General features: G+C 43.8%; 8 non-coding genes across 8 annotated transcripts; all 8 read right to left on the reverse strand.

Annotated features, from left to right (window-relative positions):
• Positions 1-2,815: 2,815 nt before the first annotated feature.
• Positions 2,816-2,887, reverse strand: TRNAG-CCC (transfer RNA glycine (anticodon CCC)). The gene has a single exon. It is a non-coding gene; the product is annotated as a tRNA-Gly (tRNA).
• Positions 2,888-4,421: 1,534 nt separating this feature from the next.
• TRNAG-UCC (transfer RNA glycine (anticodon UCC)) lies at positions 4,422-4,493 on the reverse strand. Its single transcript has one exon. It is a non-coding gene; the product is annotated as a tRNA-Gly (tRNA).
• Positions 4,494-9,201: 4,708 nt separating this feature from the next.
• Positions 9,202-9,273, reverse strand: TRNAG-CCC (transfer RNA glycine (anticodon CCC)). The gene has a single exon. It is a non-coding gene; the product is annotated as a tRNA-Gly (tRNA).
• Positions 9,274-10,801: 1,528 nt separating this feature from the next.
• Positions 10,802-10,873, reverse strand: TRNAG-UCC (transfer RNA glycine (anticodon UCC)). The gene has a single exon. It is a non-coding gene; the product is annotated as a tRNA-Gly (tRNA).
• Positions 10,874-12,385: 1,512 nt separating this feature from the next.
• TRNAG-CCC (transfer RNA glycine (anticodon CCC)) lies at positions 12,386-12,457 on the reverse strand. Its single transcript has one exon. It is a non-coding gene; the product is annotated as a tRNA-Gly (tRNA).
• Positions 12,458-17,171: 4,714 nt separating this feature from the next.
• Positions 17,172-17,243, reverse strand: TRNAG-UCC (transfer RNA glycine (anticodon UCC)). Its single transcript has one exon. It is a non-coding gene; the product is annotated as a tRNA-Gly (tRNA).
• Positions 17,244-18,755: 1,512 nt separating this feature from the next.
• On the reverse strand, positions 18,756-18,827 carry TRNAG-CCC (transfer RNA glycine (anticodon CCC)). Its single transcript has one exon. It is a non-coding gene; the product is annotated as a tRNA-Gly (tRNA).
• Positions 18,828-23,541: 4,714 nt separating this feature from the next.
• TRNAG-UCC (transfer RNA glycine (anticodon UCC)) lies at positions 23,542-23,613 on the reverse strand. The gene has a single exon. It is a non-coding gene; the product is annotated as a tRNA-Gly (tRNA).
• Positions 23,614-24,766: the final 1,153 nt, after the last annotated feature.

The following is a 24,766-nucleotide window of genomic DNA, read 5'->3' on the forward strand; positions in this document are numbered from 1 at the left end:
GAAGAATGAAATTCAAAGCATGCCCAGAAAGTTGTGTGAAGCTCCCACCAGTCAGTCATTTATGGTTATAATTGTGTGTCTTTACTTTCAAAGTACAGGGTTGTACCTTTCACGATCACTCTTGTATTACACAGACACGAATAGTTGAGAAGTCTTTTCTCACATAGCTGGCACAAGCTTGCACTTTTCCTTTCTGGCTATGTGGAAATGACAGCTTGGTCCTTGGAAGGAAAATCAAGCAAAATTAGCAGAGGATGGTTTCGATCCATCGACCTCTGGGTTATGGGCCCAGCAAGCTTCCGCTGCGCCACTCTGCTCCTTTGTGAAAGTGTTCTCTTTATGCAGATGAGGAGGCATTCAGAGAAGTGACGTGGGATTGGTCAGGCTCTCACCTCATTTGCCTAAGTATATCGCAAGGCATGCTGGGTGCAGAAAATCTTTATCTTCCCCTCTCACAATCAGTCACAACTGAAAGTCCAGACCCTCTTAGGCACTAGCCGTTTCAGGCCTTTAACAAGACAACAGCTCTCCGACGCTCTCTGTCTCTCTCTCTCTCTGTGATCCTAGTGCTTGCATGCTCAGTATTTGGCTTTACCTGGGAGCCAGAGATCTACCCGGTGAGGGCTTGCCGGGTATAAGGCTTTAGAGCGTTTGGGAGCATTCGGTACATGAGAGGACGTTGGACTGGAAGCTATGCAAATTTGAAGCATCCAAACTTCCTGCTGCAGTCGGAGGCTCTTTCCATGGACATCTGCCTTTTGGATTCCTCTAAACTTGCCCTCTGATGAAACATTTTGTGAGCTGCAGTTACCTCCGACGGCTACAAGGTGGTGCTACATTCAGGTGAGGGCACAAGTATGCACAAAATGTTGGGGACTTTTGCCAGATTTATTGCTGGATCTTGCATATTTTTTTCAGAGGCTAAATATTGCCTAGGAAATGCTTTTTAACATAGAGATGCTGGAGTTAAAATGTCTGGTCGGGCCTCAGCCCTTTCATTGTCTGCCCACTGTAACATATTTTTTTACCAGCACATGTGAGTGGTGACTCTGCTTTATGAAACTTATCATATATTAGGACAATGAATATAGCAGAAGGGGCGATCGACATGCTTGCCTACATATTTGTTTATTTTTTATATAATGGCTGATTAACCTCTTCATTATATTACCATTTTGTGAAATGTTGCTTTAAAATATATCCTGCTTGCAGAATATATAAGTATTTGTACTGCGTTGGCCGGGAATCGAACCCGGGTCCACTGCTTGGAAGGCAGCTATGCTCACCACTATACCACCAACACCCTCTGATCTGTGCGCTCTCGGTTCTAAACATTAGGACCCTGAGTTCAATGACTATCATGCACCAGCTTCAATGGTGCATTTGGTTTAGATACCAACATGAAAAGCAATAGAAAGTTTTTGTAGAGGGTAAGGAACTGGGATTGAAACCAAGGACAAAGCTGTGCAGAAGAGAAGAATGGAAAGCAGCAATACAAATAATAGATATGAACACATAGAGGCAGCATGGGAAGCAAAGCAGGGAAGAGAAATAGAGAACATTCCATGAAATGCCCAGGAGATAGATAAGAGCAGAACAAAAAAGGGAAGAATGAAATTCAAAGCCTCCACATAAAAGTGTTTGAAGGTCCCACCAGTCATTCATGCTTATTATTGTGTGCCTTTACTTTCAAAGTACAGTGTGGATCCTTTGACGATCCCTCTCTTGTATTTCAGCAGACACAGATAGTTGAGAAGTCTTTTCTCACATAGCTGGCACAAGCTTGCGCTTTTCCTTGCTGGTATGGTGGAAATGACAGCTTGGTCCTTGGAAGTAAAATCAAGCAAAATTAGCAGAGGATGGTTTCGATCCATCGACCTCTGGGTTATGGGCCCAGCACGCTTCCGCTGCGCCACTCTGCTCCGTTGTGAAAGTGTTCTTTTCATGCAGATAAGGAGCATTAAGCAGAGTAGCATGGGATTGGTCTGGCTCTCACCTCATTTGCATAAGTATATCCCAAGGCATGCTTGGTGCAGAAAAACTTCATCTTCCCCTCTCACAATCAGTCATACCTGAAAGTCAGACACTCTTAGGCACTAGCCGTTTCAGGCCTTTATCAAGACAGTAGCTCTTGAACCATCTCTCTCTCGCTCTGTGATCCTAGCACTAGCATGCTCAGGATTTGGCTTTACCTTGGAGCCAGAGATATACCCGGTGAGGGCTTGCCCGGTGTGAGGCTTTTGAGCGTTTGGGAGCGTTGTGGACGTTGGACAGGAAAATATGCGAATATGAAGCCTCCAACATTCCTGCTTCAGTGAGTGGTTCTTTCCATGGACATCTGACTCTTGGATTCCTCTCAACTTGCCTTCTGATAAAACATTTTGTGAGCAGCAGTTTCCTTCGACAGCTACAAGGTGGCGCTACATTCAGGTGAGAGCACAAGTATGCACAAAATGTTAGGGACTTTTGCCAGATTTATCGGTGGATCTTGCATATATTTTCAGAGGCTAGATATTGCCTAGGAATGCTTTTTAACATAGAGATGCTGGAGTTACAATGTCTGGTCGGGCCTCAGCCCTTCCATTGTTTGCCCACTGTAACAAATTTATTACCAGCACATGTGTGTTGTGACTCTGCTTTATGAAACTTATCATATATTAGGACAATGTATGTAGCAGAAGGTGCGATTGAGATGTTTGCCCACGTATTTGTTTATTTTTTTATATATGGCTGATTAATCTGTTCGTGAAATTTCCATTTTGTGACATGTTGCATTACAATATATCCTGCTTGTAGAATATATAAGTATTTTCAGTGCGTTGGCCGGGAATCGAACCCGGGTCAACTGCTTGGGAAGCAGCTATGCTCACCACTATACCACCAACGCCCTCTGATGTGTTAGCTCTCGGTTCTAAATATTACGTTGCAGAAATCAATGACTATCTTGCACCAGCTTCAATGGTGCATTTGGTTTAGATACCAACATGAGAAGCAGTAGAACGTTTTTTGCAGAGGGTAAGGAACTGGGGATTGAAACCAAGGACAAAGTTGTGCAGAAGAGAAGAAATGAAAAGCAACAGTACAAATAGTAGAAATGAGCATATATAGGCAGCATGGGAAGCAAAGCAGGGAAGAGAAAGAGAACATTCCATGAAATGCCCAGGAGATAGATAAGTGCAGAACAAAAAGGGAAGAATGAAATTCAAAGCATGCCCAGAAAGTTGTGTGAAGCTCCCACCAGTCAGTCATTTATGGTTATAATTGTGTGTCTTTACTTTCAAAGTACAGGGTTGTACCTTTCACGATCACTCTTGTATTACACAGACACGAATAGTTGAGAAGTCTTTTCTCACATAGCTGGCACAAGCTTGCACTTTTCCTTTCTGGCTATGTGGAAATGACAGCTTGGTCCTTGGAAGGAAAATCAAGCAAAATTAGCAGAGGATGGTTTCGATCCATCGACCTCTGGGTTATGGGCCCAGCACGCTTCCGCTGCGCCACTCTGCTCCTTTGTGAAAGTGTTCTCTTTATGCAGATGAGGAGGCATTCAGAGAAGTGACGTGGGATTGGTCAGGCTCTCACCTCATTTGCCTAAGTATATCGCAAGGCATGCTGGGTGCAGAAAATCTTTATCTTCCCCTCTCACAATCAGTCACAACTGAAAGTCCAGACCCTCTTAGGCACTAGCCGTTTCAGGCCTTTAACAAGACAACAGCTCTCCGACGCTCTCTGTCTCTCTCTCTCTCTGTGATCCTAGTGCTTGCATGCTCAGTATTTGGCTTTACCTGGGAGCCAGAGATCTACCCGGTGAGGGCTTGCCGGGTATAAGGCTTTAGAGCGTTTGGGAGCGTTCGGTACATGAGAGGACGTTGGACTGGAAGCTATGCAAATTTGAAGCATCCAAACTTCCTGCTGCAGTCGGAGGCTCTTTCCATGGACATCTGCCTTTTGGATTCCTCTAAACTTGCCCTCTGATGAAACATTTTGTGAGCTGCAGTTACCTCCGACGGCTACAAGGTGGTGCTACATTCAGGTGAGGGCACAAGTATGCACAAAATGTTGGGGACTTTTGCCAGATTTATTGCTGGATCTTGCATATTTTTTTCAGAGGCTAAATATTGCCTAGGAAATGCTTTTTAACATAGAGATGCTGGAGTTAAAATGTCTGGTCGGGCCTCAGCCCTTTCATTGTCTGCCCACTGTAACATATTTTTTTACCGGCACATGTGAGTGGTGACTCTGCTTTATGAAACTTATCATATATTAGGACAATGAATATAGCAGAAGGGGCGATCGACATGCTTGCCTACATATTTGTTTATTTTTTATATAATGGCTGATTAACCTCTTCATTATATTACCATTTTGTGAAATGTTGCTTTAAAATATATCCTGCTTGCAGAATATATAAGTATTTGTACTGCGTTGGCCGGGAATCGAACCCGGGTCCACTGCTTGGAAGGCAGCTATGCTCACCACTATACCACCAACGCCCTCTGATCTGTGCGCTCTCGGTTCTAAACATTAGGACCCTGAGTTCAATGACTATCATGCACCAGCTTCAATGGTGCATTTGGTTTAGATACCAACATGAAAAGCAATAGAAAGTTTTTGTAGAGGGTAAGGAACTGGGATTGAAACCAAGGACAAAGCTGTGCAGAAGAGAAGAATGGAAAGCAGCAATACAAATAATAGATATGAACACATAGAGGCAGCATGGGAAGCAAAGCAGGGAAGAGAAATAGAGAACATTCCATGAAATGCCCAGGAGATAGATAAGAGCAGAACAAAAAAGGGAAGAATGAAATTCAAAGCCTCCACATAAAAGTGTTTGAAGGTCCCACCAGTCATTCATGCTTATTATTGTGTGCCTTTACTTTCAAAGTACAGTGTGGATCCTTTGACGATCCCTCTCTTGTATTTCAGCAGACACAGATAGTTGAGAAGTCTTTTCTCACATAGCTGGCACAAGCTTGCGCTTTTCCTTGCTGGTATGGTGGAAATGACAGCTTGGTCCTTGGAAGTAAAATCAAGCAAAATTAGCAGAGGATGGTTTCGATCCATCGACCTCTGGGTTATGGGCCCAGCACGCTTCCGCTGCGCCACTCTGCTCCGTTGTGAAAGTGTTCTTTTCATGCAGATAAGGAGCATTAAGCAGAGTAGCATGGGATTGGTCTGGCTCTCACCTCATTTGCATAAGTATATCCCAAGGCATGCTGGGTGCAGAAAAACTTCATCTTCCCCTCTCACAATCAGTCATAACTGAAAGTCAGACACTCTTAGGCACTAGCCGTTTCAGGCCTTTATCAAGACAGTAGCTCTTGAACCATCTCTCTCTCGCTCTGTGATCCTAGCACTAGCATGCTCAGGATTTGGCTTTACCTTGGAGCCAGAGATATACCCGGTGAGGGCTTGCCCGGTGTGAGGCTTTTGAGCGTTTGGGAGCGTTCGGGACATGAGTGGACGTTGGACAGGAAACTATGCGAATATGAAGCCTCCAACATTCCTGCTTCAGTGAGTGGTTCTTTCCATGGACATCTGACTCTTGGATTCCTCTCAACTTGCCTTCTGATAAAACATTTTGTGAGCAGCAGTTTCCTTCGACAGCTACAAGGTGGCGCTACATTCAGGTGAGAGCACAAGTATGCACAAAATGTTAGGGACTTTTGCCAGATTTATCGGTGGATCTTGCATATTTTTTTCAGAGGCTAGATATTGCCTAGAAATGCTTTTTAACATAGAGATGCTGGAGTTACAATGTCTGGTCGGGCCTCAGCCCTTCCATTGTTTGCCCACTGTAACAAATTTATTACCAGCACATGTGTGTTGTGACTCTGCTTTATGAAACTTATCATATATTACGACAATGTATGTAGCAGAAGGTGCGATTGAGATGTTTGCCCACGTATTTGTTTATTTTTTTATATATGGCTGATTAATCTGTTCGTGAAATTTCCATTTTGTGACATGTTGCATTACAATATATCCTGCTTGCAGAATATATAAGTATTTTCAGTGCGATGGCCGGGAATCGAACCCGGGTCAACTGCTTGGGAAGCAGCTATGCTCACCACTATACCACCAACGCCCTCTGATGTGTTAGCTCTCGGTTCTAAATATTACGTTGCAGAAATCAATGACTATCTTGCACCAGCTTCAATGGTGCATTTGGTTTAGATACCAACATGAGAAGCAGTAGAACGTTTTTTGCAGAGGGTAAGGAACTGGGGATTGAAACCAAGGACAAAGTTGTGCAGAAGAGAAGAAATGAAAAGCAACAGTACAAATAGTAGAAATGAGCATATATAGGCAGCATGGGAAGCAAAGCAGGGAAGAGAAAGAGAACATTCCATGAAATGCCCAGGAGAAGGATAAGAGCAGAACAAAAAGGGAAGAATGAAATTCAAAGCATGCCCAGAAAGTTGTGTGAAGCTCCCACCAGTCAGTTATTTTTGGTTATAATTGTGTGTCTTTACTTTCAAAGTACAGGGTTGCACCTTTCACGATCACTCTTGTATTACACAGACACGAATAGTTGAGAAGTCTTTTCTCACATAGCTGGCACAAGCTTGCACTTTTCCTTTCTGGCTATGTGGAAATGACAGCTTGGTCCTTGGAAGGAAAATCAAGCAAAATTAGCAGAGGATGGTTTCGATCCATCGACCTCTGGGTTATGGGCCCAGCACGCTTCCGCTGCGCCACTCTGCTCCTTTGTGAAAGTGTTCTCTTTATGCAGATGAGGAGGCATTCAGAGAAGTGACGTGGGATTGGTCGGGCTCTCACCTCATTTGCCTAAGTATATCGCAAGGCATGCTGGGTGCAGAAAATCTTTATCTTCCCCTCTCACAATCAGTCACAACTGAAAGTCCAGACCCTCTTAGGCACTAGCCGTTTCAGGCCTTTAACAAGACAACAGCTCTCCGACGCTCTCTGTCTCTCTCTCTCTCTGTGATCCTAGTGCTTGCATGCTCAGTATTTGGCTTTACCTGGGAGCCAGAGATCTACCCGGTGAGGGCTTGCCGGGTATAAGGCTTTAGAGCGTTTGGGAGCGTTCGGTACATGAGAGGACGTTGGACTGGAAGCTATGCAAATTTGAAGCATCCAAACTTCCTGCTGCAGTCGGAGGCTCTTTCCATGGACATCTGCCTTTTGGATTCCTATAAACTTGCCCTCTGATGAAACATTTTGTGAGCTGCAGTTACCTCCGACGGCTACAAGGTGGTGCTACATTCAGGTGAGGGCACAAGTATGCACAAAATGTTGGGGACTTTTGCCAGATTTATTGCTGGATCTTGCATATTTTTTTCAGAGGCTAAATATTGCCTAGGAAATGCTTTTTAACATAGAGATGCTGGAGTTAAAATGTCTGGTCGGGCCTCAGCCCTTTCATTGTCTGCCCACTGTAACATATTTTTTTACCAGCACATGTGAGTGGTGACTCTGCTTTATGAAACTTATCATATATTAGGACAATGAATATAGCAGAAGGGGCGATCGAAATGCTTGCCTACATATTTGTTTATTTTTTATATAATGGCTGATTAACCTCTTCATTATATTACCATTTTGTGAAATGTTGCTTTAAAATATATCCTGCTTGCAGAATATATAAGTATTTGTACTGCGTTGGCCGGGAATCAAACCCGGGTCAACTGCTTGGAAGGCAGCTATGCTCACCACTATACCACCAACGCCCTCTGATCTCTGCGCTCTCGGTTCTAAACATTAGGACCCTGAGTTCAATGACTATCATGCACCAGCTTCAATGGTGCATTTGGTTTAGATACCAACATGAAAAGCAATAGAAAGTTTTTGTAGAGGGTAAGGAACTGGGATTGAAACCAAGGACAAAGCTGTGCAGAAGAGAAGAATGGAAAGCAGCAATACAAATAATAGATATGAACACATAGAGGCAGCATGGGAAGCAAAGCAGGGAAGAGAAATAGAGAACATTCCATGAAATGCCCAGGAGATAGATAAGAGCAGAACAAAAAAGGGAAGAATGAAATTCAAAGCCTCCACATAAAAGTGTTTGAAGGTCCCACCAGTCATTCATGCTTATTATTGTGTGCCTTTACTTTCAAAGTACAGTGTGGATCCTTTGACGATCCCTCTCTTGTATTTCAGCAGACACAGATAGTTGAGAAGTCTTTTCTCACATAGCTGGCACAAGCTTGCGCTTTTCCTTGCTGGCAGCGTGGAAATGACAGCTTGGTCCTTGGAAGTAAAATCAAGCAAATTTAGCAGAGGATGGTTTCGATCCATCGACCTCTGGGTTATGGGCCCAGCACGCTTCCGCTGCGCCAATCTGCTCCGTTGTGAAAGTGTTCTTTTTATGCAGATAAGGAGCATTAAGCAGAGTAGCATGGGATTGGTCTGGCTCTCACCTCATTTGCATAAGTATATCCCAAGGCATGCTGGGTGCAGAAAAACTTCATCTTCCCCTCTCACAATCAGTCATAACTGAAAGTCAGACACTCTTAGGCACTAGCCGTTTCAGGCCTTTATCATGACAGTAGCTCTTGAACCATCTCTCTCTCTCTCTGTTATCCTAGCACTAGCATTCTCAGGATTTGGCTTTACCTTGGAGCCAGAGATATACCCGATGAGGGCTTGCCCGGTGTGAGGCTTTTGAGCGTCTGGGAGCGTTCGGGACGTGAGTGGACGTTGGACAGGAAACTATGCGAATATGAAGCCTCCAACATTCCTGCTTCAGTGAGTGGTTCTTTCCTTGGACATCTGACTCTTGGATTCCTCTCAACTTGCCTTCTGATAAAACATTTTGTGAGCAGCAGTTTCCTTCGACAGCTACAAGGTGGCGCTACATTCAGGTGAGAGCACAAGTATGCACAAAATGTTAGGGACTTTTATCGGTGGATCTTGCATATTTTTTTCAGAGGCTAGATATTGCCTAGAAATGCTTTTTAACATAGAGATGCTGGAGTTACAATGTCTGGTCGGGCCTCAGCCCTTCCATTGTTTGCCCACTGTAACAAATTTATTACCAGCACATGTGTGTTGTGACTCTGCTTTATGAAACTTATCATATATTAGGACAATGTATGTAGCAGAAGGTGCGATTGAGATGTTTGCCCACGTATTTGTTTATTTTTTTATATATGGCTGATTAATCTGTTCGTGAAATTTCCATTTTGTTACATGACAATATATCCTGCTTGCAGAATATATAAGTATTTTCAGTGCGTTGGCCGGGAATCGAACCCGGGTCAACTGCTTGGGAAGCAGCTATGCTCACCACTATACCACCAACGCCCTCTGATGTGTTAGCTCTCGGTTCTAAATATTACGTTGCAGAAATCAATGACTATCTTGCACCAGCTTCAATGGTGCATTCGGTTTAGATACCAACATGAGAAGCAGTAGAACGTTTTTTGCAGAGGGTAAGGAACTGGGGATTGAAACCAAGGACAAAGTTGTGCAGAAGAGAAGAAATGAAAAGCAACAGTACAAATAGTGGAAATGAGCATATATAGGCAGCATGGGAAGCAAAGCAGGGAAGAGAAAGAGAACATTCCATGAAATGCCCAGGAGATAGATAAGAGCAGAACAAAAAGGGAAGAATGAAATTCAAAGCATGCCCAGAAAGTTGTGTGAAGCTCCCACCAGTCATTTATGGTTATAATTGTGTGTCTTTACTTTCAAAGTACAGGGTTGTACCTTTCACGATCACTCTTGTATTACACAGACACGAATAGTTGAGAAGTCTTTTCTCACCTAGCTGGCACAAGCTTGCACTTTTCCTTTCTGGCAATGTGGAAATGACAGCTTGGTCCTTGGAAGGAAAATCAAGCAAAATTAGCAGAGGATGGTTTCGATCCATCGACCTCTGGGTTATGGGCCCAGCACGCTTCCGCTGCGCCACTCTGCTCCTTTGTGAAAGTGTTCTCTTTATGCAGATGAGGAGGCATTCAGAGAAGTGACGTGGGATTGGTCGGGCTCTCACCTCATTTGCCTAAGTATATCGCAAGGCATGCTGGGTGCAGAAAATCTTTATCTTCCCCTCTCACAATCAGTCACAACTGAAAGTCCAGACCCTCTTAGGCACTAGCCGTTTCAGGCCTTTAACAAGACAACAGCTCTCCGACGCTCTCTGTCTCTCTCTCTCTCTGTGATCCTAGTGCTTGCATGCTCAGTATTTGGCTTTTCCTGGGAGCCAGAGATCTACCCGGTGAGGGCTTGCCGGTATAAGGCTTTAGAGCGTTTGGGAGCGTTCGGTACATGAGAGGACGTTGGACTTGAAGCTATGAAATTTGAAGCATCCAAACTTCCTGCTGCAGTCGGAGGCTCTTTCCATGGACATCTGCCTTTTGGATTCCTCTAAACTTGCCCTCTGATGAAACATTTTGTGAGCTGCAGTTACCTCCGACGGCTACAAGGTGGTGCTACATTCAGGTGAGGGCACAAGTATGCACAAAATGTTGGGGACTTTTGCCAGATTTATTGCTGGATCTTGCATATTTTTTTCAGAGGCTAAATATTGCCTAGGAAATGCTTTTTAACATAGAGATGCTGGAGTTAAAATGTCTGGTCGGGCCTCAGCCCTTTCATTGTCTGCCCACTGTAACATATTTTTTTACCAGTACATGTGAGTGGTGACTCTGCTTTATGAAACTTATCATATATTAGGACAATGAATATAGCAGAAGGGGCGATCGAAATGCTTGCCTACATATTTGTTTATTTTTTATATAATGGCTGATTAACCTCTTAATTATATTACCAGTTTGTGAAATGTTGCTTTAAAATATATCCTGCTTGCAGAATATATATGTATTTGTACTGCGTTGGCCGGGAATCGAACCCGGGTCAACTGCTTGGAAGGCAGCTATGCTCACCACTATACCACCAACGCCCTCTGATCTTTGCGCTCTCGGTTCTAAACATTAGGACCCTGAGTTCAATGACTATCATGCACCAGCTTCAATGGTGCATTTGGTTTAGATACCAACATGAAAAGCAATAGAAAGTTTTTGTAGAGGGTAAGGAACTGGGATTGAAACCAAGGACAAAGCTGTGCAGAAGAGAAGAATGGAAAGCAGCAATACAAATAATAGATATGAACACATAGAGGCAGCATGGGAAGCAAAGCAGGGAAGAGAAATAGAGAACATTCCATGAAATGCCCAGGAGATAGATAAGAGCAGAACAAAAAAGGGAAGAATGAAATTCAAAGCCTCCACATAAAAGTGTTTGAAGGTCCCACCAGTCATTCATGCTTATTATTGTGTGCCTTTACTTTCAAAGTACAGTGTGGAGCTTTTGACGATCCCTCTCTTGTATTTCAGCAGACACAGATAGTTGAGAAGTCTTTTCTCACATAGCTGGCACAAGCTTGCGCTTTTCCTTGCTGGTAGCGTGGAAATGACAGCTTGGTCCTTGGAAGTAAAATCAAGCAAAATTAGCAGAGGATGGTTTCGATCCATCGACCTCTGGGTTATGGGCCCAGCACGCTTCCGCTGCGCCACTCTGCTCCGTTGTGAAAGTGTTCTTTTTATGCAGATAAGGAGCATTAGGCAGAGTAGCATGGGATTGGTCTGGCTCTCACCTCATTTGCATAAGTATATCCCAAGGCATGCTGGGTGCAGAAAAACTTCATCTTCCCCTCTCACAATCAGTCATAACTGAAAGTCAGACACTCTTAGGCACTAGCCGTTTCAGGCCTTTATCAAGACAGTAGCTCTTGAACCATCTCTCTCTCGCTCTGTGATCCTAGCACTAGCATGCTCAGGATTTGGCTTTACCTTGGAGCCAGAGATATACCCGGTGAGGGCTTGCCCGGTGTGAGGCTTTTGAGCGTTTGGGAGCGTTGTGGACGTTGGACAGGAAACTATGCGAATATGAAGCCTCCAACATTCCTGCTTCAGTGAGTGGTTCTTTCCATGGACATCTGACTCTTGGATTCCTCTCAACTTGCCTTCTGATAAAACATTTTGTGAGCAGCAGTTTCCTTCGACAGCTACAAGGTGGCGCTACATTCAGGTGAGAGCACAAGTATGCACAAAATGTTAGGGACTTTTGCCAGATTTATCGGTGGATCTTGCATATTTTTTCAGAGGCTAGATATTGCCTAGAAATGCTTTTTAACATAGAGATGCTGGAGTTACAATGTCTGGTCGGGCCTCAGCCCTTCCATTGTTTGCCCACTGTAACAAATTTATTACCAGCACATGTGTGTTGTGACTCTGCTTTATGAAACTTATGATATATTAGGACAATGTATGTAGCAGAAGGTGCGATTGAGATGTTTGCCCACGTATTTGTTTATTTTTTTATATATGGCTGATTAATCTGTTCGTGAAATTTCCATTTTGTGACATGTTGCATTACAATATATCCTGCTTGCAGAATATATAAGTATTTTCAGTGCGTTGGCCGGGAATCGAACCCGGGTCAACTGCTTGGGAAGCAGCTATGCTCACCACTATACCACCAACGCCCTCTGATGTGTTAGCTCTCGGTTCTAAATATTACGTTGCAGAAATCAATGACTATCTTGCACCAGCTTCAATGGTGCATTTGGTTTAGATACCAACATGAGAAGCAGTAGAACGTTTTTTGCAGAGGGTAAGGAACTGGGGATTGAAACCAAGGACAAAGTTGTGCAGAAGAGAAGAAATGAAAAGCAACAGTACAAATAGTAGAAATGAGCATATATAGGCAGCATGGGAAGCAAAGCAGGGAAGAGAAAGAGAACATTCCATTAAATGCCCAGGAGATAGATAAGAGCAGAACAAAAAGGGAAGAATGAAATTCAAAGCATGCCCAGAAAGTTGTGTGAAGCTCCCACCAGTCAGTCATTTGTGGTTATAATTGTGTGTCTTTACTTTCAAAGTACAGGGTTGTACCTTTCACGATCACTCTTGTATTACACAGACACGAATAGTTGAGAAGTCTTTTCTCACATAGCTGGCACAAGCTTGCACTTTTCCTTTCTGGCTATGTGGAAATGACAGCTTGGTCCTTGGAAGGAAAATCAAGCAAAATTAGCAGAGGATGGTTTCGATCCATCGACCTCTGGGTTATGGGCCCAGCACGCTTCCGCTGCGCCACTCTGCTCCTTTGTGAAAGTGTTCTCTTTATGCAGATGAGGAGGCATTCAGAGAAGTGACGTGGGATTGGTCAGGCTCTCACCTCATTTGCCTAAGTATATCGCAAGGCATGCTGGGTGCAGAAAATCTTTATCTTCCCCTCTCACAATCAGTCACAACTGAAAGTCCAGACCCTCTTAGGCACTAGCCGTTTCAGGCCTTTAACAAGACAACAGCTCTCTGACGCTCTCTGTCTCTCTCTCTCTCTGTGATCCTAGTGCTTGCATGCTCAGTATTTGGCTTTACCTGGGAGCCAGAGATCTACCCGGTGAGGGCTTGCCGGGTATAAGGCTTTAGAGCGTTTGGGAGCATTCGGTACATGAGAGGACGTTGGACTGGAAGCTATGCAAATTTGAAGCATCCAAACTTCCTGCTGCAGTCGGAGGCTCTTTCCATGGACATCTGCCTTTTGGATTCCTCTAAACTTGCCCTCTGATGAAACATTTTGTGAGCTGCAGTTACCTCCGACGGCTACAAGGTGGTGCTACATTCAGGTGAGGGCACAAGTATGCACAAAATGTTGGGGACTTTTGCCAGATTTATTGCTGGATCTTGCATATTTTTTTCAGAGGCTAAATATTGCCTAGGAAATGCTTTTTAACATAGAGATGCTGGAGTTAAAATGTCTGGTCGGGCCTCAGCCCTTTCATTGTCTGCCCACTGTAACATATTTTTTTACCAGCACATGTGAGTGGTGACTCTGCTTTATGAAACTTATCATATATTAGGACAATGAATATAGCAGAAGGGGCGATCGACATGCTTGCCTACATATTTGTTTATTTTTTATATAATGGCTGATTAACCTCTTCATTATATTACCATTTTGTGAAATGTTGCTTTAAAATATATCCTGCTTGCAGAATATATAAGTATTTGTACTGCGTTGGCCGGGAATCGAACCCGGGTCCACTTTTTTGAAGGCAGCTATGCTCACCACTATACCACCAACGCCCTCTGATCTGTGTGCTCTCGGTTCTAAACATTAGGACCCTGAGTTCAATGACTATCATGCACCAGCTTCAATTGTGCATTTGGTTTAGATACCAACATGAAAAGCAATAGAAAGTTTTTGTAGAGGGTAAGGAACTGGGATTGAAACCAAGGACAAAGCTGTGCAGAAGAGAAGAATGGAAAGCAGCAATACAAATAATAGATATGAACACATAGAGGCAGCATGGGAAGCAAAGCAGGGAAGAGAAATAGAGAACATTCCATGAAATGCCCAGGAGATAGATAAGAGCAGAACAAAAAAGGGAAGAATGAAATTCAAAGCCTCCACATAAAAGTGTTTGAAGGTCCCACCAGTCATTCATGCTTATTATTGTGTGCCTTTACTTTCAAAGTACAGTGTGGAGCCTTTGACGATCCCTCTCTTGTATTTCAGCAGACACAGATAGTTGAGAAGTCTTTTCTCACATAGCTGGCACAAGCTTGCGCTTTTCCTTGCTGGTAGCGTGGAAATGACAGCTTGGTCCTTGGAAGTAAAATCAAGCAAAATTAGCAGAGGATGGTTTCGATCCATCGACCTCTGGGTTATGGGCCCAGCACGCTTCCGCTGCGCCACTCTGCTCCGTTGTGAAAGTGTTCTTTTTATGCAGATAAGGAGCATTAGGCAGAGTAGCATGGGATTGGTCTGGCTCTCACCTCATTTGCATAAGTATATCCCAAGGCATGCTGGGTGCAGAAAAACTTCATCTTCCCCTCTCACAATCAGTCATAACTGAAAGTCAGACACTCTTAGGCACTAGCCGTTTCAGGCCTTTATCATGACAGTAGCTCTTGAACCATCTCTCTCTCTCTCTGTTATCCTAGCACTAGCATGCTCAGGATTTGGCTTTACCTTGGAGCCAGAGATATACCCGATGAGGGCTTGCCCGGTGTGAGGCTTTTGAGCGTCTGGGAGCGTTCGGGACGTGAGTGGACGTTGGACAGGAAACTATGCGAATATGAAGCCTCCAACATTCCTGCTTCAGTGAGTGGTTCTTTCCTTGGACATCTGACTCTTGGATTCCTCTCAACTTGCCTTCTGATAAAACATTTTGTGAGCAGCAGTTTTCTTCGACAGCTACAAGGTGGCGCTACATTCAGGTGAGAGCACAAGTATGCACAAAATGTTAGGGACTTTTATCGGTGGATCTTGCATATTTTTTTCAGAGGCTAGATATTGCCTAGAAATGCTTTTTAACATAGAGATGCTGGAGTTACAATGTCTGGTCGGGCCTCAGCCCTTCCATTGTTTGCCCACTGTAACAAATTTATTACCAGCACATGTGTGTTGTGACTCTGCTTTATGAAACTTATCATATATTAGGACAATGTATGTAGCAGAAGGTGCGATTGAGATGTTTGCCCACGTATTTGTTTATTTTTTTATATATGGCTGATTAATCTGTTCGTGAAATTTCCATTTTGTTACATGACAATATATCCTGCTTGCAGAATATATAAGTATTTTCAGTGCGTTGGCCGGGAATCGAACCCGGGTCAACTGCTTGGGAAGCAGCTATGCTCACCACTATACCACCAATGCCCTCTGATGTGTTAGCTCTCGGTTCTAAATATTACGTTGCAGAAATCAATGACTATCTTGCACCAGCTTCAATGGTGCATTCGGTTTAGATACCAACATGAGAAGCAGTAGAACGTTTTTTGCAGAGGGTAAGGAACTGGGGATTGAAACCAAGGACAAAGTTGTGCAGAAGAGAAGAAATGAAAAGCAACAGTACAAATAGTGGAAATGAGCATATATAGGCAGCATGGGAAGCAAAGCAGGGAAGAGAAAGAGAACATTCCATGAAATGCCCAGGAGATAGATAAGAGCAGAACAAAAAGGGAAGAATGAAATTCAAAGCATGCCCAGAAAGTTGTGTGAAGCTCCCACCAGTCATTTATGGTTATAATTGTGTGTCTTTACTTTCAAAGTACAGGGTTGTACCTTTCACGATCACTCTTGTATTACACAGACACGAATAGTTGAGAAGTCTTTTCTCACATAGCTGGCACAAGCTTGCACTTTTCCTTTCTGGCAATGTGGAAATGACAGCTTGGTCCTTGGAAGGAAAATCAAGCAAAATTAGCAGAGGATGGTTTCGATCCATCGACCTCTGGGTTATGGGCCCAGCACGCTTCCGCTGCGCCACTCTGCTCCTTTGTGAAAGTGTTCTCTTTATGCAGATGAGGAGGCATTCAGAGAAGTGACGTGGGATTGGTCGGGCTCTCACCTCATTTGCCTAAGTATATCGCAAGGCATGCTGGGTGCAGAAAATCTTTATCTTCCCCTCTCACAATCAGTCACAACTGAAAGTCCAGACCCTCTTAGGCACTAGCCGTTTCAGGCCTTTAACAAGACAACAGCTCTCCGACGCTCTCTGTCTCTCTCTCTCTCTGTGATCCTAGTGCTTGCATGCTCAGTATTTGGCTTTTCCTGGGAGCCAGAGATCTACCCGGTGAGGGCTTGCCGGTATAAGGCTTTAGAGCGTTTGGGAGCGTTCGGTACATGAGAGGACGTTGGACTTGAAGCTATGCAAATTTGAAGCATCCAAACTTCCTGCTGCAGTCGGAGGCTCTTTCCATGGACATCTGCCTTTTGGATTCCTCTAAACTTGCCCTCTGATGAAACATTTTGTGAGCTGCAGTTACCTCCGACGGCTACAAGGTGGTGCTACATTCAGGTGAGGGCACAAGTATGCACAAAATGTTGGGGACTTTTGCCAGATTTATTGCTGGATCTTGCATATTTTTTTCAGAGGCTAAATATTGCCTAGGAAATGCTTTTTAACATAGAGATGCTGGAGTTAAAATGTCTGGTCGGGCCTCAGCCCTTTCATTGTCTGCCCACTGTAACATATTTTTTTACCAGTACATGTGAGTGGTGACTCTGCTTTATGAAACTTATCATATATTAGGACAATGAATATAGCAGAAGGGGCGATCGAAATGCTTGCCTACATATTTGTTTATTTTTTATATAATGGCTGATTAACCTCTTAATTATATTACCAGTTTGTGAAATGTTGCTTTAAAATATATCCTGCTTGCAGAATATATATGTATTTGTACTGCGTTGGCCGGGAATCGAACCCGGGTCAACTGCTTGGAAGGCAGCTATGCTCACCACTATACCACCAACGCCCTCTGATCTTTGCGCTCTCGGTTCTAAACATTAGGACCCTGAGTTCAATGACTATCATGCACCAGCTTCAATGGTGCATTTGGTTTAGATACCAACATGAAAAGCAATAGAAAGTTTTTGTAGAGGGTAAGGAACTGGGATTGAAACCAAGGACAAAGCTGTGCAGAAGAGAAGAATGGAAAGCAGCAATACAAATAATAGATATGAACACATAGAGGCAGCATGGGAAGCAAAGCAGGGAAGAGAAATAGAGAACATTCCATGAAATGCCCAGGAGATAGATAAGAGCAGAACAAAAAAGGGAAGAATGAAATTCAAAGCCTCCACATAAAAGTGTTTGAAGGTCCCACCAGTCATTCATGCTTATTATTGTGTGCCTTTACTTTCAAAGTACAGTGTGGAGCTTTTGACGATCCCTCTCTTGTATTTCAGCAGACACAGATAGTTGAGAAGTCTTTTCTCACATAGCTGGCACAAGCTTGCGCTTTTCCTTGCTGGTAGCGTGGAAATGACAGCTTGGTCCTTGGAAGTAAAATCAAGCAAAATTAGCAGAGGATGGTTTCGATCCATCGACCTCTGGGTTATGGGCCCAGCACGCTTCCGCTGCGCCACTCTGCTCCGTTGTGAAAGTGTTCTTTTTATGCAGATAAGGAGCATTAGGCAGAGTAGCATGGGATTGGTCTGGCTCTCACCTCATTTGCATAAGTATATCCCAAGGCATGCTGGGTGCAGAAAAACTTCATCTTCCCCTCTCACAATCAGTCATAACTGAAAGTCAGACACTCTTAGGCACTAGCCGTTTCAGGCCTTTATCAAGACAGTAGCTCTTGAACCATCTCTCTCTCGCTCTGTGATCCTAGCACTAGCATGCTCAGGATTTGGCTTTACCTTGGAGCCAGAGATATACCCGGTGAGGGCTTGCCCGGTGTGAGGCTTTTGAGCGTTTGGGAGCGTTGTGGACGTTGGACAGGAAACTATGCGAATATGAAGCCTCCAACATTCCTGCTTCAGTGAGTGGTTCTTTCCATGGACATCTGACTCTTGGATTCCTCTCAACTTGCCTTCTGATAAAACATTTTGTGAGCAGCAGTTTCCTTCGACAGCTACAAGGTGGCGCTACATTCAGGTGAGAGCACAAGTATGCACAAAATGTTAGGGACTTTTGCCAGATTTATCGGTGGATCTTGCATATTTTTTCAGAGGCTAGATATTGCCTAGAAATGCTTTTTAACATAGAGATGCTGGAGTTACAATGTCTGGTCGGGCCTCAGCCCTTCCATTGTTTGCCCACTGTAACAAATTTATTACCAGCACATGTGTGTTGTGACTCTGCTTTATGAAACTTATGATATATTAGGACAATGTATGTAGCAGAAGGTGCGATTGAGATGTTTGCCCACGTATTTGTTTATTTTTTTATATATGGCTGATTAATCTGTTCGTGAAATTTCCATTTTGTGACATGTTGCATTACAATATATCCTGCTTGCAGAATATATAAGTATTTTCAGTGCGTTGGCCGGGAATCGAACCCGGGTCAACTGCTTGGGAAGCAGCTATGCTCACCACTATACCACCAACGCCCTCTGATGTGTTAGCTCTCGGTTCTAAATATTACGTTGCAGAAATCAATGACTATCTTGCACCAGCTTCAATGGTGCATTTGGTTTAGATACCAACATGAGAAGCAGTAGAACGTTTTTTGCAGAGGGTAAGGAACTGGGGATTGAAACCAAGGACAAAGTTGTGCAGAAGAGAAGAAATGAAAAGCAACAGTACAAATAGTAGAAATGAGCATATATAGGCAGCATGGGAAGCAAAGCAGGGAAGAGAAAGAGAACATTCCATTAAATGCCCAGGAGATAGATAAGAGCAGAACAAAAAGGGAAGAATGAAATTCAAAGCATGCCCAGAAAGTTGTGTGAAGCTCCCACCAGTCAGTCATTTGTGGTTATAATTGTGTGTCTTTACTTTCAAAGTACAGGGTTGTACCTTTCACGATCACTCTTGTATTACACAGACACGAATAGTTGAGAAGTCTTTTCTCACATAGCTGGCACAAGCTTGCACTTTTCCTTTCTGGCTATGTGGAAATGACAGCTTGGTCCTTGGAAGGAAAATCAAGCAAAATTAGCAGAGGATGGTTTTGATCCATCGACCTCTGGGTTATGGGCCCAGCACGCTTCCGCTGCGCCACTCTGCTCCTTTGTGAAAGTGTTCTCTTTATGCAGATGAGGAGGCATTCAGAGAAGTGACGTGGGATTGGTCAGGCTCTCACCTCATTTGCCTAAGTATATCGCAAGGCATGCTGGGTGCAGAAAATCTTTATCTTCCCCTCTCACAATCAGTCACAACTGAAAGTCCAGACCCTCTTAGGCACTAGCCGTTTCAGGCCTTTAACAAGACAACAGCTCTCTGACGCTCTCTGTCTCTCTCTCTCTCTGTGATCCTAGTGCTTGCATGCTCAGTATTTGGCTTTACCTGGGAGCCAGAGATCTACCCGGTGAGGGCTTGCCGGGTATAAGGCTTTAGAGCGTTTGGGAGCATTCGGTACATGAGAGGACGTTGGACTGGAAGCTATGCAAATTTGAAGCATCCAAACTTCCTGCTGCAGTCGGAGGCTCTTTCCATGGACATCTGCCTTTTGGATTCCTCTAAACTTGCCCTCTGATGAAACATTTTGTGAGCTGCAGTTACCTCCGACGGCTACAAGGTGGTGCTACATTCAGGTGAGGGCACAAGTATGCACAAAATGTTGGGGACTTTTGCCAGATTTATTGCTGGATCTTGCATATTTTTTTCAGAGGCTAAATATTGCCTAGGAAATGCTTTTTAACATAGAGATGCTGGAGTTAAAATGTCTGGTCGGGCCTCAGCCCTTTCATTGTCTGCCCACTGTAACATATTTTTTTACCAGCACATGTGAGTGGTGACTCTGCTTTATGAAACTTATCATATATTAGGACAATGAATATAGCAGAAGGGGCGATCGACATGCTTGCCTACATATTTGTTTATTTTTTATATAATGGCTGATTAACCTCTTCATTATATTACCATTTTGTGAAATGTTGCTTTAAAATATATCCTGCTTGCAGAATATATAAGTATTTGTACTGCGTTGGCCGGGAATCGAACCCGGGTCCACTTTTTTGAAGGCAGCTATGCTCACCACTATACCACCAACGCCCTCTGATCTGTATGCTCTCGGTTCTAAACATTAGGACCCTGAGTTCAATGACTATCATGCACCAGCTTCAATTGTGCATTTGGTTTAGATACCAACATGAAAAGCAATAGAAAGTTTTTGTAGAGGGTAAGGAACTGGGATTGAAACCAAGGACAAAGCTGTGCAGAAGAGAAGAATGGAAAGCAGCAATACAAATAATAGATATGAACACATAGAGGCAGCATGGGAAGCAAAGCAGGGAAGAGAAATAGAGAACATTCCATGAAATGCCCAGGAGATAGATAAGAGCAGAACAAAAAAGGGAAGAATGAAATTCAAAGCCTCCACATAAAAGTGTTTGAAGGTCCCACCAGTCATTCATGCTTATTATTGTGTGCCTTTACTTTCAAAGTACAGTGTGGAGCCTTTGACGATCCCTCTCTTGTATTTCAGCAGACACAGATAGTTGAGAAGTCTTTTCTCACATAGCTGGCACAAGCTTGCGCTTTTCCTTGCTGGTAGCGTGGAAATGACAGCTTGGTCCTTGGAAGTAAAATCAAGCAAAATTAGCAGAGGATGGTTTCGATCCATCGACCTCTGGGTTATGGGCCCAGCACGCTTCCGCTGCGCCACTCTGCTCCGTTGTGAAAGTGTTCTTTTTATGCAGATAAGGAGCATTAGGCAGAGTAGCATGGGATTGGTCTGGCTCTCACCTCATTTGCATAAGTATATCCCAAGGCATGCTGGGTGCAGAAAAACTTCATCTTCCCCTCTCACAATCAGTCATAACTGAAAGTCAGACACTCTTAGGCACTAGCCGTTTCAGGCCTTTATCATGACAGTAGCTCTTGCACCATCTCTCTCTCTCTCTGTTATCCTAGCACTAGCATGCTCAGGATTTGGCTTTACCTTGGAGCCAGAGATATACCCGATGAGGGCTTGCCCGGTGTGAGGCTTTTGAGCGTCTGGGAGCGTTCGGGACGTGAGTGGACGTTGGACAGGAAACTATGCGAATATGAAGCCTCCAACATTCCTGCTTCAGTGAGTGGTTCTTTCCTTGGACATCTGACTCTTGGATTCCTCTCAACTTGCCTTCTGATAAAACATTTTGTGAGCAGCAGTTTCCTTCGACAGCTACAAGGTGGCGCTACATTCAGGTGAGAGCACAAGTATGCACAAAATGTTAGGGACTTTTATCGGTGGATCTTGCATATTTTTTTCAGAGGCTAGATATTGCCTAGAAATGCTTTTTAACATAGAGATGCTGGAGTTACAATGTCTGGTCGGGCCTCAGCCCTTCCATTGTTTGCCCACTGTAACAAATTTATTACCAGCACATGTGTGTTGTGACTCTGCTTTATGAAACTTATCATATATTAGGACAATGTATGTAGCAGAAGGTGCGATTGAGATGTTTGCCCACGTATTTGTTTATTTTTTTATATATGGCTGATTAATCTGTTCGTGAAATTTCCATTTTGTTACATGACAATATATCCTGCTTGCAGAATATATAAGTATTTTCAGTGCGTTGGCCGGGAATCGAACCCGGGTCAACTGCTTGGGAAGCAGCTATGCTCACCACTATACCACCAATGCCCTCTGATGTGTTAGCTCTCGGTTCTAAATATTACGTTGCAGAAATCAATGACTATCTTGCACCAGCTTCAATGGTGCATTCGGTTTAGATACCAACATGAGAAGCAGTAGAACGTTTTTTGCAGAGGGTAAGGAACTGGGGATTGAAACCAAGGACAAAGTTGTGCAGAAGAGAAGAAATGAAAAGCAACAGTACAAATAGTGGAAATGAGCATATATAGGCAGCATGGGAAGCAAAGCAGGGAAGAGAAAGAGAACATTCCATGAAATGCCCAGGAGATAGATAAGAGCAGAACAAAAAGGGAAGAATGAAATTCAAAGCATGCCCAGAAAGTTGTGTGAAGCTCCCACCAGTCATTTATGGTTATAATTGTGTGTCTTTACTTTCAAAGTACAGGGTTGTACCTTTCACGATCACTCTTGTATTACACAGACACGAATAGTTGAGAAGTCTTTTCTCACATAGCTGGCACAAGCTTGCACTTTTCCTTTCTGGCAATGTGGAAATGACAGCTTGGTCCTTGGAAGGAAAATCAAGCAAAATTAGCAGAGGATGGTTTCGATCCATCGACCTCTGGGTTATGGGCCCAGCACGCTTCCGCTGCGCCACTCTGCTCCTTTGTGAAAGTGTTCTCTTTATGCAGATGAGGAGGCATTCAGAGAAGTGACGTGGGATTGGTCGGGCTCTCACCTCATTTGCCTAAGTATATCGCAAGGCATGCTGGGTGCAGAAAATCTTTATCTTCCCCTCTCACAATCAGTCACAACTGAAAGTCCAGACCCTCTTAGGCACTAGCCGTTTCAGGCCTTTAACAAGACAACAGCTCTCCGACGCTCTCTGTCTCTCTCTCTCTCTGTGATCCTAGTGCTTGCATGCTCAGTATTTGGCTTTTCCTGGGAGCCAGAGATCTACCCGGTGAGGGCTTGCCGGTATAAGGCTTTAGAGCGTTTGGGAGCGTTCGGTACATGAGAGGACGTTGGACTTGAAGCTATGCAAATTTGAAGCATCCAAACTTCCTGCTGCAGTCGGAGGCTCTTTCCATGGACATCTGCCTTTTGGATTCCTCTAAACTTGCCCTCTGATGAAACATTTTGTGAGCTGCAGTTACCTCCGACGGCTACAAGGTGGTGCTACATTCAGGTGAGGGCACAAGTATGCACAAAATGTTGGGGACTTTTGCCAGATTTATTGCTGGATCTTGCATATTTTTTTCAGAGGCTAAATATTGCCTAGGAAATGCTTTTTAACATAGAGATGCTGGAGTTAAAATGTCTGGTCGGGCCTCAGCCCTTTCATTGTCTGCCCACTGTAACATATTTTTTTACCAGTACATGTGAGTGGTGACTCTGCTTTATGAAACTTATCATATATTAGGACAATGAATATAGCAGAAGGGGCGATCGAAATGCTTGCCTACATATTTGTTTATTTTTTATATAATGGCTGATTAACCTCTTAATTATATTACCAGTTTGTGAAATGTTGCTTTAAAATATATCCTGCTTGCAGAATATATATGTATTTGTACTGCGTTGGCCGGGAATCGAACCCGGGTCAACTGCTTGGAAGGCAGCTATGCTCACCACTATACCACCAACGCCCTCTGATCTTTGCGCTCTCGGTTCTAAACATTAGGACCCTGAGTTCAATGACTATCATGCACCAGCTTCAATGGTGCATTTGGTTTAGATACCAACATGAAAAGCAATAGAAAGTTTTTGTAGAGGGTAAGGAACTGGGATTGAAACCAAGGACAAAGCTGTGCAGAAGAGAAGAATGGAAAGCAGCAATACAAATAATAGATATGAACACATAGAGGCAGCATGGGAAGCAAAGCAGGGAAGAGAAATAGAGAACATTCCATGAAATGCCCAGGAGATAGATAAGAGCAGAACAAAAAAGGGAAGAATGAAATTCAAAGCCTCCACATAAAAGTGTTTGAAGGTCCCACCAGTCATTCATGCTTATTATTGTGTGCCTTTACTTTCAAAGTACAGTGTGGAGCTTTTGACGATCCCTCTCTTGTATTTCAGCAGACACAGATAGTTGAGAAGTCTTTTCTCACATAGCTGGCACAAGCTTGCGCTTTTCCTTGCTGGTAGCGTGGAAATGACAGCTTGGTCCTTGGAAGTAAAATCAAGCAAAATTAGCAGAGGATGGTTTCGATCCATCGACCTCTGGGTTATGGGCCCAGCACGCTTCCGCTGCGCCACTCTGCTCCGTTGTGAAAGTGTTCTTTTTATGCAGATAAGGAGCATTAGGCAGAGTAGCATGGGATTGGTCTGGCTCTCACCTCATTTGCATAAGTATATCCCAAGGCATGCTGGGTGCAGAAAAACTTCATCTTCCCCTCTCACAATCAGTCATAACTGAAAGTCAGACACTCTTAGGCACTAGCCGTTTCAGGCCTTTATCAAGACAGTAGCTCTTGAACCATCTCTCTCTCGCTCTGTGATCCTAGCACTAGCATGCTCAGGATTTGGCTTTACCTTGGAGCCAGAGATATACCCGGTGAGGGCTTGCCCGGTGTGAGGCTTTTGAGCGTTTGGGAGCGTTGTGGACGTTGGACAGGAAACTATGCGAATATGAAGCCTCCAACATTCCTGCTTCAGTGAGTGGTTCTTTCCATGGACATCTGACTCTTGGATTCCTCTCAACTTGCCTTCTGATAAAACATTTTGTGAGCAGCAGTTTCCTTCGACAGCTACAAGGTGGCGCTACATTCAGGTGAGAGCACAAGTATGCACAAAATG

The sequence above is a fragment of the Lissotriton vulgaris genome, chromosome 9 (genome assembly GCF_964263255.1).
Source record: "Lissotriton vulgaris chromosome 9, aLisVul1.2, whole genome shotgun sequence".
Taxonomy (NCBI): domain Eukaryota; kingdom Metazoa; phylum Chordata; class Amphibia; order Caudata; family Salamandridae; genus Lissotriton; species Lissotriton vulgaris.